This window comes from Capsicum annuum, chromosome 7, assembly GCF_002878395.1.
Source record: "Capsicum annuum cultivar UCD-10X-F1 chromosome 7, UCD10Xv1.1, whole genome shotgun sequence".
Classification (NCBI taxonomy): Eukaryota; Viridiplantae; Streptophyta; class Magnoliopsida; order Solanales; family Solanaceae; genus Capsicum; species Capsicum annuum.
The window spans coordinates 52,670,158-52,690,029 of NC_061117.1; positions in this window are offsets into that span (position 1 = coordinate 52,670,158).

The window sequence follows — 19,872 nt, forward strand, 5'->3', positions numbered from 1 at the left end:
GAAATACAAATTAAGTTTGATGTAAAATTTGGAAAGTTAAATTGAAGAGTTTTTGAGTATGAGTAATTGGGGAAATGCCACCAGCGTTAATTCAGAAGGTTAAGAGTTAAAAATTTGGAGTTTCTTTCATCAGCTGGAGATTATGCTTACATGAGCAAGTCATCGGGGATGGCGATTCCTTGGATGGTAGCCCCTGGTTAGAACATTCCAAGTAGCAACTCCTTCTGGTTACCTAATTCTCTTCGGCGGGTAGAACTGGGAAATCCCGAATGATTACAACTTGTTATCCTAAAAATTGGACCTATCTTTGCTTTCAAGTGGTTTGACAACATTTGGATGTATTAATTTGGGTGCCCTATGTGATTGTAGAACTGGATGCTTATGAATAATCACCTAGTTTTCTTTAGCGGTTCTTTATTATTTCTCAGTGACAAGGTGATATCCAAAAGTGAATTTGCTATTTTCATGTGTTGATTCATAGTTCCTTCCTGGTGCATGAGCTTTATGGTGCGGCAAGTTATAAAATTGAGTTGGGACATAATCAAATTTGATGAAAGAATAATTTATTAAAGAAAAGATTAAAAAAGAGATGAAATGTTTTCATTGTAAAATGTCACCTCTCTTCTACTTGTCCATGTGAATTCCAATATTTTATACCAGATAAATGATTTTAAAAAGATTGTACTATATTGTAATAAATCAATAACAATATGTTATTTACTGTATTTGCCATTCACAGTAGTAGAAGTCTGTTAAAATAGATAAGCATCATCACTAAAAGGCTTAAAATCATCCACTTTGATTAGTTAAGGGTTAAGTATAGGAAGTCAAATATCACAGGGACCAAAACCATACTAAAGCCATAACATAGGGACGAAAATAATTTTTTTCCCCAAAATTGAATAATTTCATTTACTTTCTTCCAATGAAATTCACTAATTCTCCAAAATGGGTAAGCATTATAGGCATTATGTCACAACCCAATTTCTCAAGTCATAATGTCACCTACTTTAACCCACCAATAGGTAAGTCAAACTATAAAGGAATATAAGGAAATAAAGATACAACTATAAAAAAAACAACATAAACAGGTGAGTGTGTGTATATGTGTGTATATATATATATATACAAACATATATACACACGCACATATATATGTATGTATGTCAAAGGGGAGCCTTGGAGTAACTGGTAAAGTTCGTTCCATGTGACCAGGAGGTCACGGGTTCAAGCCCTGAAAACAGCCTCTAGAAGAAATTCAAGGTAAGGCTTTATACAATACAACTTTGTGGTGGGGACCTTCCCCGAACCCTGCATATAGCGGGAGCTTAGTGCATCGGGCTGCCTCTCTCTCTCTACATATATATATATATATATATATATATATGTCAAAAAGAGAATCAGCTCCAGACTCTAAAAGTGCACTCAATCTTCGATCAGCCAAATAACCTGAGGTTAACATCAATGGCGGTGACTCATACTAGGATCTACATCAGGAAAAAGATGTAGAACTATTGTATGAGTACCAAAACCATGGGTACTTAGTATCCATCATAGGTCGGCTGATTTCAATCATAGTAAAAGCATAAATAAAGTGCAAGTATGTAAACTAAAGTCCTTAATAAAGGTGCAGAAACAAAATAATAGGATATGCTAGGCAAATGCGATAAATAGAAAACAAGTAACATAAACTTAGAAATATAAACCTATCTATAACCTAATTGGACCCCCATAAGCCTAGAAGGTATATAGAAGGAGAAATAACTCAACCGAGCCCCCAAAAGCACAGTGGGCACAAACAAGGAGTAATACCAAAGTATAGAATATAATAGTAATGAAGGTAAAGCAAGCCCGAAATCTGCAGTATGTGTACCATATACTCCTTCTCCATCCATAACCACAAATCCTATTGGTGTCTACTAGAGTTCCAATCCACATCAGTAGTACTACTAATAATTGCCAGACTCAAATTAAAACTAATGAATAATAATCATATAACAAATGCTGAAATCAAACCAAAACCAATAGATAATAACGATATAAGAGATTCCAGAATCCAAATGAAACTAATTGATGATGACAATATAGAAAATGTCATACTCAAACAAAAACTAATAAATGATAATACTATGACAAGTGCCAGACTCAAATTGAAAGAACTAAATAGACAACATATAGTGATATTCAAAGGTTATTGTCCATCTTTAAGTAATTCTTTAAGGTATAGAGGGTTCCAATTATTAAGTCAGGAAGATGAGGTTTAAGTTCAACTACTACTCTACTTAGGGTAAAAAATCTAAATCATATTATTAATGATTAAGTCAACCCAAATTTGTGTTATATCCTAAGGAAGCGGTTATGCAATAAATTCAGTCTAAAGAGGCATTATTCTAAGCACCTTATCTTAAAAAGGGTGGTGGCCCCACTACAAGTCCTGAAAATCCAACCTAAGGTAAGAATTTATTTAAACCTAGGATAAGGCTTTGTGATACCATCGTAAGGCATTATATAACCTAAGTCTAATCATAGACTAACTTGAGGGAAACGGGGCTGAATTGCACCTGAAAATGCCCTTAACCGACTGAATTAAACTAAAATTGTTAAACAACTATCTAGTCCATAAGAACCCACCCACAACTAGCACAACATCACACTAAAGCCATAATAAATCAAAGTCTAGAAGAAGGGTAAGTCTATCCTACTTGGACACTACAAATTTTTTTTAGAAACCTCTACAATGGAGCTTTTCCCTTTTGAGAAGCCTCTGATAGCTGCCACGCTATCAAAATATTCTACACATTAAGACTAGAATATCATACCTATATTGTGAATATAATCCATTTTATAAATCCATCTAAAATCATCTATGGGACCTTCTTGTAAAACCCTAAATTAAAATCGTCTTAGCATCCCTCGCAGCTTAAGGACCACTTTTTTTTTAAAAATCGATGTTAGCCAATCTCTATAATATCTCCAAAAGAGTCCCAACACTAGTTAGAAATATCAAAAATAGCCTATGGTAATTAGATCAAAATTAATTTGAGAACTTACAGAGAAAAGGGCATACAATGGTCACTTTATTGTTCCCCATTTAATCCCCACCTCAATCATAAGTTTTACCCACTAATTTGGTGTAATACCCACCAAATACATGATAAGATTAGAACCATTATTCAAATTTATGTGGAATGAAACTTCATATTCTGATAGTATGAGGAGTGATTTAGATAGGTATTAAGGCTACGCGTAACTCCTAACTCATAGCCAACTTAAAACATTTCATTTTGATTGATTTTTTGTGAAGAATCTTTCTAAAGTCAACTTAAAACAATCATAACTTTTAGATTATAAATTTTTTTGATCTTAAAACCAATAAAACAAAATGTCTTTGAGTTTTCTTTCCAACATATCTAGTTTTGCATTAATTTGATTTCGGAGCTAAGAGTTATGGACATTTTAGTAAAACGCTATCTAGCAGTAAGAACCTATGAACATAAACCACGATTGTTGTTAGAAACCATGACCGCTAAATGGTCTCTCTACATGAAAAGTCCCAAGAACCTTAGATTTGATAAGTATTCCTTCCAACCATGAAAGACACCACAATCTTGGTTAGAAACCATAATCTTGGCTCTTAAAGTTGATTCCACTTAGACTTTTGACTTACAAACTAAGGTAAAATCATGGGTGAGTCTGAAAATTCATACCAAGGATCATATGTTGAAGTCCAAATAACCTCAAATATCTTACCCAATCACGAGTACCACCCACGATCATAGTTGGGTCCTACTATCATGGAATGGTCCATACATCTTATCCTGCAGCTTTTTCAGTTACGTTTTATAGGGGGCATTCCAGTTTTTACCACTATTTAAACCCCTAAACTATGTTGTTTAAGTTATTACAAGTCTTGTTATTAATTTTAATATTACCTTAAGCCTCCCACTAACTTAAAAACATGCAACACTTAGTCAGAAATAAGAAAAAAAAAAATTTATCCCAAAAGGAAAAAAGTAGGGTTTTTCACTATCAATCCCTGATTTCAAGAGATTATTCAAGGGTTACATATTTTGGTATGTGGGATTTTAATCAATGGGTTTTCTTTAACTTATTGAGTCCCAAATTTAACTTAAATCTTTAGTTTAATTCGTTTCTCAGAGCCTAGGGCTCATGACTACGGTGGATTCCTTAAAAATATCACTTCTTTGTTATTATTGAGATGCAAACCTAGGTTTTACCATTAATTTCAGTGTCATTGCATGTATATAATTTCAATCCACATTATATTATGTAATCCATGAATTCTCATACTTGAGTTTTAAAAGTTCTTATTTTATTTTATTTATAGGAATTGTCATACTAGTTGCATTCTTCAGAAATGATGGATTATGATCTCCTAGTTACCTAGGATTTCATGCATATACTTATGAATATTAAATCCTATAGTTTTCATAATTTGAATACTTTTAAATAAAGTACTTATTTTAGTCTTCATAATATTAATGTTATTGAGAATTTTGATTATTAATTTGTTATTCAATTAGGAGTAGTAATTAGCACAGAGTGGACATAGGAATGAAGGTGCACCCTTTAGTAAGGATGAGACCTTTGGTAAAAGTACCTACATCGCTGAACTATGGCACCAACTTAGGTTCTAAAGGATAACCCATCAGACCATGCTTGATAACTTAATCCTTATAGACATCAATTTAGTGGATCCACACCAGTCATTGTTCGCTCCCTTGGCAAGGTATAGAGTACCCTTCTAGCTTTGGTTATAAGTTGGACCCTAATTCGCTCATATTGGGTTTTTTTGATTATTGATAGCTCCCACAGTCCATAGTTTAGATTCAAATAGCTGCATGACTTCATTCTTAATTATTCAACATATCATACAACACATGTTTATTACTTGGTTTTGCATCAGATATCATGTTACATATATCATGTTCTACCTATATCAGTTATTTCCTAGATCACATACTAAGTACATTCAAAGTACTGATAATATGCTATTCTTCGCAGTATATTGTCTTATAATATAGGTTCAGATGTTCAACATCCAAATTATGCATATTACGACCTCCTACCATATTAGCAACCATACGTTAGTGAGTTTTCATAATTTAAGGGATAATTAGTAGTATTTTTTATTTTTGTCCTTTTAGCTTTTAGATAGTTAGAGTTAGCTGTGGTCTTATTCTAGAAACTCATCTTAGTAGGGGCTTTCATACATAGAATGAGATGTTCAACTTTATTGTTTTAAACTCAGATATTTTTATTTAGTTTGATCATTATTTCATTATTAGGTTTATCTTTCATATGATTTCTTTATTGGTTATTTTAGTATTCATAGTATCATGCCAGACAAGTTGCTTGGGGTCACTCATGGCTCTCGGCATTGAATTACAACAATGAGGTAGTCTCAAATTATAACAAACTTGATATCAGAGCATCAGGTTTAAAGTGTCCTAGGGTATTTGAAAGTCTCATTAAGAAAAGTGTTGTTCAAGGGTGTAAAGCATGCCTCACTTATAATTAAGAGGCTATGAAATATTTTTGGAAAAGTTTCACTTATATCAAGTTCATATCATGTAATAGAGTGTGAACAATAAAAAAATCTTTTTTTAACGAGTGCTTTACACTTTAAAGTAAATACCTCCTAAAAGATCCAATGGAAGAAGATATGGAAATAGAAACAAGAGCAGAAATTCTCAAGAACCACCAGCTCCAGTAGACCCTTTGAATGAGAACATCTTTTATGTCGAGTTTAGAGTTGTTTTCATGGTGATGTATTAATCCATAACAACCTAGTATAACCAATATTCTATAGCACAAATCAATTCAATAGGTAGAACGACAACAACGTTGGTCTGGGATTTTACTCGGATGAGTCCTCTCAAGTTCCATGGTTCTAAGACTAAGCAAGATCTAAAACAGTTTCTTGATGATATTCAAAAAGTTACTAAAGCTGTGGGTGTCACTCTAGTTGAGAGTGCTAACTTGGCTACTTATTAGTTAAAAGGAGTAGCTCATACTTAGTGTAAATAGTGGAAGGAGGATATGGGTACAGATGGAGGACTAGTAGAATAGAATGAGTTTGTTGCTGCTTTTTTGGATAATTTATTCCTCCTTAAGAAAAGGGAGGCCAAGATTCATTAGTTCATAAATTTGAGGTAGGGTAACATTAGTGTGAAAGAGTATTCTCCTAAAGTTACTCAATTTTTAAAGTATTATAATACCACACATGTTTCTAATCCTATGATTCATACTTGAGTACATGACTTATAATGAATATCCTAGTGATATGATAGCTTATGATGCATTAAGCAGGTTCATATGAGTCACTTAAGGTAATGCAAGCTAAGAGTTTTTGAATCCATCAAGTTTTAGTGTTCAATTTTGCAAGGGTCATATTTGAACGAGTATAAGTAGATGTTAATGTGGTATTTTGGCTGATTTAGACCCACCAAATTGTAGAGAATCGAATTATCTTTCCAATGATACCAATTTTGCCTTAATCCAATACCCGAGCAAAAAGTTATGCCCATTTTCGTGAGAGACAGTAAGCATAGGCGATTCGTTAGGCGCCGCCTAACCCAAGCATAGGCGATTGGTTAGGCGCCACCCAAACCAAGCATAGGCAATCACTTGGTCACCACCTAATTAAATTTCAAGTGTCAAAAACACTCCATCTTGAGTTATTTTAAAGGTAATTAAGTCTTTAAATACTCCTTACACGTCCCTAAACTTAACCCTACGAAATATTTATCTTGTAAACATACTGCAACCCTATTTTCATCTCAAAGCTCATCATCCAAGAGAACTAAAGGTGAAAAACAACTAAGGTTGGATAATTAAGCTTGAAGATCCGATTTCAAGGAAAATTCCTCTGTCAATCATCGAGAATCTTCCTTCTAAGGTATGCGTAGTGTTCATCCACGAATTCCTTTCGTCCGTGGAGTTCAAGAATCAATGTTTAAAATACAAAAGCTTGGTTGATTGTGGTGATATGATCATACCCATGTTGATGCTTGTTTGTTTTCCTCTTTTTCATTATAAAGTATTATTTCTATATTGTTGGGTGTTGATGATCATGTTGTTGGTATTGGGTGATTCCCAAGGTGGAATCTTTATATGTTTTGTGAATTCATGATATCATATGAGTTGGAAACATGTAAATTTGGTTGTTCATGATATATAATTTGATGAATTCACCTATGCTTAAGATGTGAATGTAAGGTTTTTGATAAAATACCCAAGGAACTAGAAATCATGCAATATAGCTAAATTGTGACTAAGTGAAGGATTCATGATATTCCCTTACATTCCAATGACTTTTATGTTGTTAATGTGCCTTGTAAATGTTGTTGGAATACCCATGAACTATTCTTATGAGGTTATGCTATGTTTACTTGCATATCCTACTTATGAACAAGATGCATGATAACTATACAATCCACATGAACTTCCATGGTATTAGTATGTGTTGCCAATATGATTATGCAATGAACATGATATTAAGATTGTGCAAGTACTTCCTTGTGATATGAAATCCTTTCCATGCAATACATTGTTAACAACCATGCATAGTATTAGATCCCTACTTATGATATTATATATTATAGACTCTACTCTTAAAATCAAGTCAGTCATGTGTGTCAGTTTCCTTCCATCGAGTCCTGGGGATACTTGTTCCCAAAAACTATAGCTGTGTGCCTAGATGCATGTCATGTTTCACAATATCCAAACTCAAGCTATGATTCCATAGACTTCAGTCAGTCATGTGACTCAGAAAAATCTCATGATCTTAGTCAGTTGTCAGATATCAGTAACATTCCGCTAGTCAATGAAATTCAGTAAGATCAAGTCATGCACATTCAGTTATTCATGTCAAGTCCCTCCAGATGGGAGTAGAGGTTAGCACCGAGTGAACCAAAGGATGGGAACTCACCCACCAGTTCAGGGTGTGATTCTTAGAAGCAATCCTTGTGTTCCATAAGTACGTAGCCAGCGTAGGTTGATACATCTTAACCTGTCAGATTAGGGTTGATGAGGTGGCTTAACCCTTTAGCTTAGGGTTCCTACCGTTCTCATTGAGTACCTGCAGATAAGGGTCACTCACAACTGTCTTTACCAGTGGCGCGGTATTGACACCTCTCTAGTCGGGGCAGAGATTGGACCCCAGCTTAGCCATAACGGCATACATAGGGCATGTCGGTTAAACACTACTTTCCACAGTTCAGTATCAGTCTCAGTAAAAGAACTCAGATAGTTCTTCAGATTTTTGTATATACAGGACTGTCAGATACAGTCATCCATGTTATCAGTTTCAGTATCAGTCATGATAGTTATCAGTAAACCATGTATTAGCTTACAAGTCATGCTATCACGTATTCACGGTTCCAGTTTCTATATATGTGTGTTTCCACTCCCACATTCATATCAGTCAGTTTGTGATGTTCATGCATGAAACCCTTTATGTTCAGCCTACCTTCCTCGTATACTCAGTACTTCAGTTGTACTGACGCATTTGCGCTATGGTGCTTTCTTTTCATGTTACAGCATAGGTTTCGAGACACGAGCTCCAACCTAGCAGTAGCGGTAGCATTCCAGTCGCAAAGACACAATGAGTCCTAATTGATTTGAGGAGAATATGATTTGATTTATTTATTTATTTCTTCAGTTCAGTCTTACGGAGTTAGTTGGAGACATGTTCCTTCAACTCCTTATTCAGACAATTTAGAGGCTTTCAAATTTACTTTTAGATTTACGTTCAGATTTAGCTGTTTTGGGTATTTTCACCCACATGATTTTATTCAGTTGAACCTTATGGCCTTACAGTTCCATGAATTCCGTATTCTTATATTATGATTTGCAGTATACAGGTAAAGATATCAGTCACGGGTTAGCATGTGGTCCCTCGGGGTCATGAGCACCGTGTAGCATTCTGGTTTAGCAAATCGGGGTGTTACAAACTTGGTATTAGAGCCTAAGGTTCAATAGAGTCCTAGGAAGTATGAAAACGACATCTAGTAGAGTCTTGTACATGGGTGTATTGCGCGCCACATTTATGTGCGGGAGGCTATAAGATGTTTTAGGAATAGTCCCCTTTCTTCATTATTCATGTCATGCTAGTGAGCATAATCACAAGTTAAACTCTCAGTCTAATCCATTCTTCTCTTATTCCATACCATGGCCCTAAAGAGAAGAAAACAGCTCCTTAGCCCGAAGATCCTTTGGGCGAACATGTTTTCCATGTGGAGTTTAGAGCCGCATTTACCACACTTGCTCAGTCCATGGCTGCACAGAATGAATGGCCACCAGTCATTCTGGCCAATCCAATGGCCACTCCCAAAGAAGCTAGGGTTTAGGACTTTACCCGGATGAAGCCTCCATCTTTCCATGGGTCTAAGTCTGATGAAGACCCTCAGAAGTTCATTGGACAAGTCCAGAAGGTCATTGACATCATGGGTGCTACTTCTATTGAGAGTGCTGAGTTAGCCTCCTACCAGTTACAGGATGCTGCTCATGATTGGTACAAAAAGTGGAAGTCTGAGAGGTTAGATGATACAAGCCCTACCAAGTGGGAGGAACTTGTCACAGCCTTCTTAAACAGATTCTTTCCCCAAGAGCTGAGGAAAGCCAAAGTTCTTGAGTTCATCAACCTCAGGCAGGGGAATATGATGGTTCGGGAGTATTCTCTCAAATTTACTCAGCTAGCCAGGTATGCTACTCATGTGGTTGCAGACAATAGAGCTAAGATGATCAAGTTCATGTCAGGGGTCAATGATAACGTGGTAAATGAGTGTAGGACTGCGATACTGATCGGTGATATGACCTTAGCAAGACTCATGACCCATGCCCAGAAAGTGGAAAAGCAAAATTTTAAGAATAGGGAGAGGCAGCGCAAGAGAGCAAGGTCAGGTAATTTCAACTTTGCTCACCCCAAGTCAGATGGACGAAACCGTTCACAGTTTCGCTCTAAGTCAGCCGTTCCATCTCATTCCTTTTCCAGCGCTCCAGTTCTGAAGTTCAGAGACGACAATAGAAACAAAGCGCTAGGCTCTAAATATCAGGGCAGTGTTAGTAGTGCCCGAATGAATCCCCTTTGTCAGACTTGTGGTAAGAACCACGAGGGCATTTGCAGAGCTGGTAGTGATGTCTGTTTTGGTTGTGGCAAGCCAGGCCACAGGATTAGGGAGTTTCTGCAATCAAGTCTTCAGGGTCAGCAAAATCATTCTATAGCTCAGTCCAGTTGCTTGAACCAGCAAGGTGCCATTTCCAGTGCTACCAGTGGGCAACGCCCAAACAGACTCTATGCTCTTTAGTCCCGGCAGGATCAGGAAAATTCTCCTGATGTCGTTACTAGTACGTTACAGATTTTCCATGTTTATGTTTATGCTTTTCTAGATCCAGGTGCATCTTTGTCTTTTGTTACTCCATACATAGCAAGCGATTTCAGAATCAGTCCTTAAGTCCTAGAAAAGACCTTCTCAGTCTCTACCCCAGTGGGTAAAACCATCATAGCTCAGCGGGTATACAGGAACTACCCGGTTATGATATCTTAGAAATCCACGTCAGTAGATTTAGTAGAGTTAAAGATGACTGTTTTTTATATCATTCTCGGCATGGATTGGCTTCATTCCTGCTATGCCATAGTCGATTGCAGAAATAGGATAGTTTAGTTTCAGTTCCCGAATGAGCCCATCCTAGAGTGGAAGGGTAGTATTTCAGCGTTCAGGGGTCAACTTATTTCCTACCTTCGGGCAAGGAAAATGATTTCTAAGGAGTGTGTGTATCATATCGTGCATGTTAAAGATTCCAGTTTTGAATATCTCAACCTCGAAACAATCCCTGTTGTTAATGAATACTCAGATATCTTTCCCAAAGATCTTCCAGGCATTCCTCCCGAAAGGGAAATAGACTTCGGCATAGACCTTCTTCCAGATACTCAACCTATTTCTATTCCGCCATACAGAATGGCACCAACAGAATTCAAGGAACTGAAAGATCAGTTGAAGGATCTCTTAGATAAGAGATTCATCAGACCCAGCGTTTCCCCATGGGGTGCGCCAGTATTATTCGTGTACAAAAAAGATAGTTTTCTCAGGATGTGTATTGATTATCGTTAACTCAACAAGATCACGGTCAAGAATAGATATTCTCTTCCCTAGATTGATGATCTATTCAGCCAACTTCAGGGTTCCAGTTACTTCTCTAAGATAGACCTCAGATCAGGCTATCATCAGCTCAGAGTTAGAGAATGTGACATTCCAAAGATAACTTTCCGTACTCGGTATGGTCACTTCGAATTTTTAGTCATGTCATTTGGTCCTACTAATGCCCTTGTAGATTTTATGGATTTGATGAACCGTGTGTTCAAGAAGTACTTGGACATATTTGTCATAGTCTTCATAGGTGATATTCTGGTCTATTCTCGCATAGAGCGTGATTATGCAGACCATCTCAGGATTGTTCTTCAGACTCTCAGGGATCACCAATTATTCGCTAAGTTCAGCAAGTGTGAATTTTGGCTAAGATCAGTATCATTCCTTGGACATATTGTTTTCGGTGATGGCATTACAGTAGACCCTCAAAAAATTGAGGCAGTAAGAAACTGGCCCAGACCCATATCTCCATCAGATATTAGGAGTTTCTTGGGTTTGGCTGGCTATTACAGACGGTTTGTTGAGGGATTTTCTTCTATTGCATCTCCCATGTACAGATTGACTCAGAAGAAGATTAAGTTTCAGTGGTCAGATTTATGCGAGAAAAGCTTTCAAGAGTTGAAGACTCGACTCACCTCAGCTCCAGTTCTAGCTATTCCAGATTGTTTAGATGGTTTTGTAGTCTATTGTGATGCATCTAGAGTGGGTTTAGGTTGTGTCCTCATGCAGCATGGTAAGGTCATAGCCTACGCCTCCAGACAATTAAAGCCACATGAGAAGAATTATCCTACTCATGCTCTTGAGTTAGCAGCGGTAGTTTTTGCCTTGATGATTTGGAGGCATTATCTCTATGGAGTTCATGTAGATGTCTTCACAGACCATAAAAGCCTCCAGTATGTCTTTTGCCAGAAAGATTTCAATCTTCGCCAGAGAAGGTGGTTAGAGCTCTTGAAGAATTACGTCATTAGTGTTATTTATCATCCGGGAAAGGCCAATGTTATGGCCGACGCTCTCAGTCGACTCTCCATGGGTAGTATTTATCACATAAAGAACAAGCAATTATAACTATAAAATTGGGCCCCATAAGCCAATAAGTGCAGAAAAGTAAGTAACCTAACGCAGGCCCCCATAATCCTAGAGGGTATAATCAAGTAAAGTAAAACCAGAACCACCATCATTTACCATCCTCCATGATCCAACAAGAATTTGCGTATGACAACACTATAACAATCTTCCCGTTTCTAGACTTGAACCGGTATCCATATTTTCAATATCATACTCCCTTGCTGGACTCAAACCGGTACATGTATTATCATAGTCATAATCAATATTTGGAATCAAACTTGTAGATATATCATCAATATTGTAACCAATAGCTGGAATCAAATTGGTAATCATATAGTTACTATCATGGACAATATCTGGAATTGGACCGGTATATATATAATCTATATTATAAACAATATCCAAAATCGAACTGATAAATATATAATCAACATCGTAATCAATACCCGGACTTGAACTAATACATATATATATCATAACACAAATAATAATCAACTCTCAATACCAACCCATCATAACCATCAAGTGCCAAATCTCCTCAATATTACCTTAGTAAGCATTTTCAAGGTGTATAACAAACATATAAAATGTTACAAGGAACAACACGAATCTTGGCATAAGGTGGGTCGAAGAGCACACTTATAAATCCCCAAATTCCATTACAAGTCAATTTTTACCTTGTACTAGGCCAAGGTATCGAAATCCACTTTTAATTGTTAACAAAGCCACAATCAACCCAAAGATAGACATTTTACCAAAAACATGTGCAACTAAGCCAATTGTGTCTAAATTGTGGTCTTCGGATGGCATAAAAGGTCTAACTAACCCAAGTATTGCAAATTCCATAACCAACACCTAAAACCCATCCCAAATCTTAACATAATACCATAAACATACTATGTCATAGCTCAATCTATGAAAAGGGAAAACCTAGCCTACTTGGATGTTGAAGAAAGCTTGAAGATTCTGCTAAATCACCAATTTTCCCTTTTGAGAATCTTTCATAATGTGCCACACTATCAAAATCATAATCTACTCATCAAAATAAGGACAATGATACCCATATTGCACTATTGTGCTTCGGGGTCCAAAATCACCTAAAATCCCATGTGGGGCCTATTTATGGAAATCACATTTCCAAAACCAACTCAACATTTTCATATGCTCAAGGAAAATCTACCCTAAAAAATGGGTGAATTACGAGCTATATTGGTGCTAAAATAAGTCACCTAGGTTTAGGGGTTTTGGAGAAGAAAAAGGGAAATCAACCATGGAAATGGAGGAATCTTACCTCAAATTTGAAGGAAAAATGCATAATCGATCTTTACCCAAGTTCCCAAAAGCCCACTCAATGCTATTCCTAAGATATTCCACTCGTTAGGGTTTTAGTTTCTTGATAATGGATGAGAAATGGGCAAAAAGTGGCTGAAATGGGGGTATTTATACCCTTCCTAGGTACTTGAGAGTTGCATACGCGACCTGCCAGTGGAGATCGCGACATCTATCGACTACCAGGGGAGTCACTTTCGCGACTTCCCAATATTTCTTTGCAATACTATGGTTTCCTACTAGACTTCAAATGCAACACACGAACTGTGATCATTGGTTCACCAGTACCAGCTAAGACTTGGAATTCTCAAAGTCTCCCCCAACCCTTCGGGATTCATCCAGAATCTCATATCCATAAATGGATTATGCTACCTTATCAAATTCAATGTTTCAGACTCAATAGAATAATCGAGATTTCTATCTGAGGTCATTTCAATAAAAAGAGGGTCCCACACCCAACTTGCCATTTTCTTAACTTTCGAACAATAGCTCGAAATGAGCCCGGGGTGCTTCAGGACCCAAACTAAAGGTCCACCGAGCATAAAATAAATATTTGAGAGCTTTGGAATAGTCAGATTTAGCATACGAGATCATTTGATTGAATTTTTTCTCGGTAGCTAATTTGAACAAGCGAAGAATTCAAAATAGGTAATTGGCTCTAAAAACCAATTGAACTTCCCAGTAATTGAGCTATCAGACCCAGTAAGTCATAAATGATTTGGGGCATTTATAAGAAAGATCTAATAGAAAAAATAAGTCAAAATATTGAAAACGACATGGAGGGTCAATACAATGTGCACTACTAAAAGTATTTGGATGTAACTTAAGAATTGAATAGGTGAAGTTACTGGGCCAAAATCTCACTCTCGATCTCCTAAGTAGCCTCTTCCAATAGGTGGTGACTTCACTAAAACTTAAATATAGGAATCTCCTAGTGCATAACCGCCTGAAATTACTAGAAAATATGAGCATAGGCTCTTCCACGAAGGTCAACCCCTCATCCAAATGGATTGATTCCCATCTGAGCACATGAGCAGGGTCAGGAATGTATCACCACAACATAGAAACAGGGAAAATTGAATGGATAACAACAAAATCTGGGGGTAAGGCTAACTCATAAGGAACCTTACCCACTATGTAAAGAATCTCAAAAGGTCTAATATATTTGGGGTTGAGGTTGCCCTTCCCCCCAAACCTCATAACACCCTTAATGGGCAATAAATGGAGGAATACCCAATCACTAACTCCAAATCTCAAGGCATGAAGTCTACGATCTGCATAAGCCTTCTACCTACTCTGAGCTACCCTCAACCTATCCTGGATTACCTTGACTCTATCCATCAACTCCTGAGAATTTTAGTACCACGGGGTCTAACCTCGATAGTCTCAAACCATCCAATGAGGAACAACTTCGTCTACCATATAAAGCCTCAAAATGCACTATCTTAATACTCGAATGATGTCTATTATTATATGCAAACTCTATCAAGGCGAAGTAATGCTCCAACTAACCTCCAAAAACCATAACACAGGCTTGAAGAATATTCTCGAGAACCTAGATAGTCTACTTTGACTGCCATCAATCTACATATGAAAGGCTGTACTATGGTCTACCTAAGTATCCAACTCCTCCTAGAAATCTTGCCAAAATCTAGAAGTGATCATGGAACCTCCATCTAAAATGATGGATATAGGCACACCATACAAATAAACTATCTCACATACATAGATACGGGCTAACCTCCAGCACTGAAGGATATCTGAATAGGGATTAAATGTGCTGACTTGGTCAATCGATCCATAATAACCCAAATATAATTGGAACCATATAAAGCGAGAGGCAAACTATTAAAAAAGTCCATGGTAATCCACTACCATTTCCACCCAAGAATAGGCAATCTCTATTTTAATCCACCAGGTCGCCAATGCTCAGCCTTCACCTGCTAACAACAGAGGCAATGAGCTACAAAGTTCTCTACATCTCTCTTCATGCCGCTCCACCAATAATGATGTCTCAAATCCTTATACATCTTAGTTGTATCTAAATGAATAGAATACCTAGAGCTGTGGCCTTGTGAAAAATTAACTAAATCAAGTCACCAATCCACGAAGTATAAATATGGCTATCAAATCTCAAAACACCATCAGAATCTATGGTACCCTCTTGGACTCACTATTCAACACCTAATCAAGAAGGATACAAAGTTTATTATCCTCAAACTAATGATCTTTAATCTACTCAAATTGTGAGGACCTAGCCTCAAAACTAGCAATCCTCCTAAGGTCTAAAATGTCAAGTTGTACTATCAAGTTGGCTAAAGACTAAATATCCCATACAAATAGCCTCTAAGAAGCTAAAATACAAGCCAAGCTAACCATACTCACTGCCTTTCATCTCAAGGCATCTGCTCCCATATTCACCTTTCAAGATGGAGATATTATAGTCCTTAAGCATCTTCATGCACTACATTGCCTAGTATTTAGATCTATTTGGGTCATAAGATACTGAAGACTGCGATGATTTGTGAAAATCTCATAATGTGCACCATAAAGATAATGCCTCTAAATTTTAAGTGTGAAACCTACCACTGCCAACTCCAAATTGTGGGTGGGGTAGTTACTCTCATGCATATAAAGCTAACATGACCTTGCTACATCAATACATAGTCCAAACCAGGACAAAAGCATCACAATACATAGTAAATCCTCACCCTCAACAGGAAGAGCCAACTTAGGAGCTATCGTAAGGATCTCCTTGAGAGTTTTAAAGCTTGACTCACACCCCTCATACCATATAAAGGAACCTCTTTCCTAGTCATTCTAATCATTGGTGCTAAAATAATAGCAGAACTATCCATGAAACATATATAGTAACTAGCCAAGCTGATAAAGCTGCAAACTTCAGTCGTAGATGTGGGCCTGGCCCAATCACGAATAGCATAAATCTTTACTAGGTCTACCATAGTCCTATCCTTATACACAATATGCCAAAGAAATATCACCGACTCAAGCCAAAACTCACACATAAAGTATTTGGCAAAAAGTACATGATCACTCAAACTCTAGAGCACTGTCCTCAAATGCTATGTACGTTCCTCTCTACTCTTTAAGTACATAAGGATATCATCTTATAACATAATAATGAAGGAATCAATATAATGCTTGAACACCAGGTTTATCAAATCCATGAATACAGCTGGGGAATTAGTCAACCCAAAAGGCATTAGTAGGAACTCATAATAACTGTAACGGGTCCTAAACGCTATATTTGGGATATCCTTAACACGAATCTCAACTGATGGTAACCAAACCTCAAGTCAATCTTTGAAAACACTACTGCACTTTAAAGTTGGACAAATAAATCATCAATATGAGGCATAGGATAACGGTTTTTCACCGTTACATTATTAAGCTACCTATAATCAATAAACATATTCATAGATCTATCTTTTTTCTTGACAAACAATACAGGATTTCCCCAAGGAGACACACTCAGTATAATGAAACCATTACCAAAAATATCCTAAAGCTAAATATTTATCTCCTTATGCTCAGTAGGAGCCATATGGCAAGGTGCCATAAAAATAGGTTGGGCTCCAGGCTCAAGATCAATAACGAACTTAATCTCATAGGCAGGAGGTATTCTAGGTAGATTGATAGGGAAATCATTAGGAAACTCATATTCTACAGGAATAGAGTCAAGCGAAGGACTTTCTATACTAACATCATTAATATAAGTGAGATAAGACTCAAAAACTCTCAAGATAAATCTCTAAGCACACATATATAAAATAATCCCCATCGACTCATAGCTAATAACTATTTCCCACATGATCGAGGGTATGCCAGGCATGGCTAAGAAAATAATCTTAGGAAATAATTCATGACTGCATGATAGTGGGATAACCAGTCCATGCCCAAAATTATATCAAAATCTACCATGACAAATATAATGAGATCATCCTGAGTATCAAAGTCTCTAAAAATCACAACACATGACCTAAAAACTCGATCCACTGCTAAAGAATCACCCATAAGAGTAGATACACATGGAGTCACAAATAATAAATCCTAAGATGACTGTAATTGTAGGGCATAATAAGTAGACACACCAAACCTAACAACATCTAAAGGCTCAGCCTTGGGTCTAGCAGGTACTACATGCAACTAACCACACCCACCATATGGCTGGGCTCCTGACTAATTCCTATCCTACCCACCTGAGAACCTCCTCAAGTACCCTGGGAACACCCCTATAACCATGCAAACCACCTTTAGCTTAGGAATGAACTACTCTAATAAAAGGAACACTCTGAGCTGTGGTAATAATTACCCCAAGACTAGGCCACTCTCATGAATAATGACCAAAAGCTCTACAACCATAGCATATCACATGAGCTAAACCAAAACTAGAAGATCCAGCGAACCCAAAGTAACCAATATGACTAGAATAACTAGAAGACAAGCCCCTTAATAAATAACTACCACCTTGACTAGGGAGATCATTATTACTAAACTGGCCTTCATAAGTTATTTAGACCATTTCCTTAATGGGTTTACTAGGCTTACTTTGAGGATGATGTGACTGGCTTAAAAAGGTATCTACCCTAAGAACTGCCACCTCTTAATTAGGAGGTACTACGGCTTTCACCAAAATTACCCTAATATCTATGTCTCTTATCGCTGCCCCTTTGGGCTTTCCAATACCTCCTCTATTACCTGAGTATGATAAAAAACCTTAGCAAAAGACCAACTCACAACAACCAAAAATTGAGTAGACATGTAAAGAGAAAGTCTCAATCCTTGAATAAAGCAACAAACCCTCTCATATTCAGTAGACATAATAAAAGTAGCTTGTCTAGCCAATTCATAAAAATGAGCCTCTTACTCCATAATTGTTATGAAGCCCTACTCTATCCTTATGAATAGATCGCTCAAATAATTCCAAAAACTGCAAGGCATGTAATTCTCCAAGAAGATCTCAAAGAACTAAGCCATGTAAAAGGAAAGGATCTAGTAGGACTAGAATTAAGATGACCTCTCCTCTAATGTTGAGCTTTCAAGTCCATCTAAAAAGTAGTGTAATCTACATAATGAGTTTCAACTAGGCCTAACATATGGATCCTATCCTTACAAATAATCATAAACTCATATGTATCTTTACTTGCTGCACCAAAAACCTAGGCACAACCAATAACAAGAATCTACCTAACATCTTCTATTCCTTAATAGACATAGAAGGCTGGTCAACCATTGGCTAAGAAATTACTGACTGAGAAACTACCAATGCAGAAGGGACCTCAACTCTAGGAGTCGCAGCTACAGGCTGTACCCCCGCCTCAGTACCACTCTGATCTATAGATGGTGCACTATCAGAGAGGTACCACCAACCAATCCTAAAAGCTTAAAAAATACATCCCTGACCACTAAAGAAAAATAAATCTCATTGGGGCCTAGGATGGTCCCTGGATAAGCACTGGTTAGGGAAGAAGAACCTATGGCTCAGGAGTGGGAATAAGGTCTGGTGAAGCCCCTCTATCTTGGACCCTAGCTAGAAATATATCTTGATGTTGTTCACGACCTTTAGGTTATCCATAAATAGCAATAGGATTCCTAGGATCGGTCTTCGAACCCTTATCTTGTATAGAAATATCACGTGTCCTAGCTATTGTCCAAAGAGTTAAACCAAGGGAATGTCTTAGAAACAAACCTAGAGACTTGGTACAAAAAGAGTGAAAGGATTGAAGAACTCCTAAGAATGTCTTATAGATTCTTAAAGATAAGAAACAAATGTCATCGTTCTGATTTAGGACTCTACTTGACACTTTCACTTATACCAATATACTGGTGAAACCTAGGCTCTAATACAAATTTATCATGACCCAATTTATGAGTCATGATAAAAACTACTAAACCTCATCGGTAGGTAAGATGAATCATAGTTTAGAGCTATTTGCAATGTGGTAACTTGGTGGAAAATTCCCAAAAAGAGAAAAATAAATAAAACAATTCATAAATAAGAAAGGTAATAGAATAGTCATAAATACACCCATAACTTAGAAAACAATCCCACAACCTAGTAGAGTCGATACAAGAGCTACTACAACATACCATAAGTTCTAGAATAGTAAGTATAATTTATCTGACAATAAAAGACTAGACGTAGATTACTAAAAGGAAATGAGGAAACTTTGACTCTAAGAGCTAACCCTAGCTCCGAAACCCACCATAGCATGATCCTTAAATCAATGGCGGCAACTAGTGTCAAATCTACACCAAAAGGAATAGAAGTGTAGTATAAGAACCA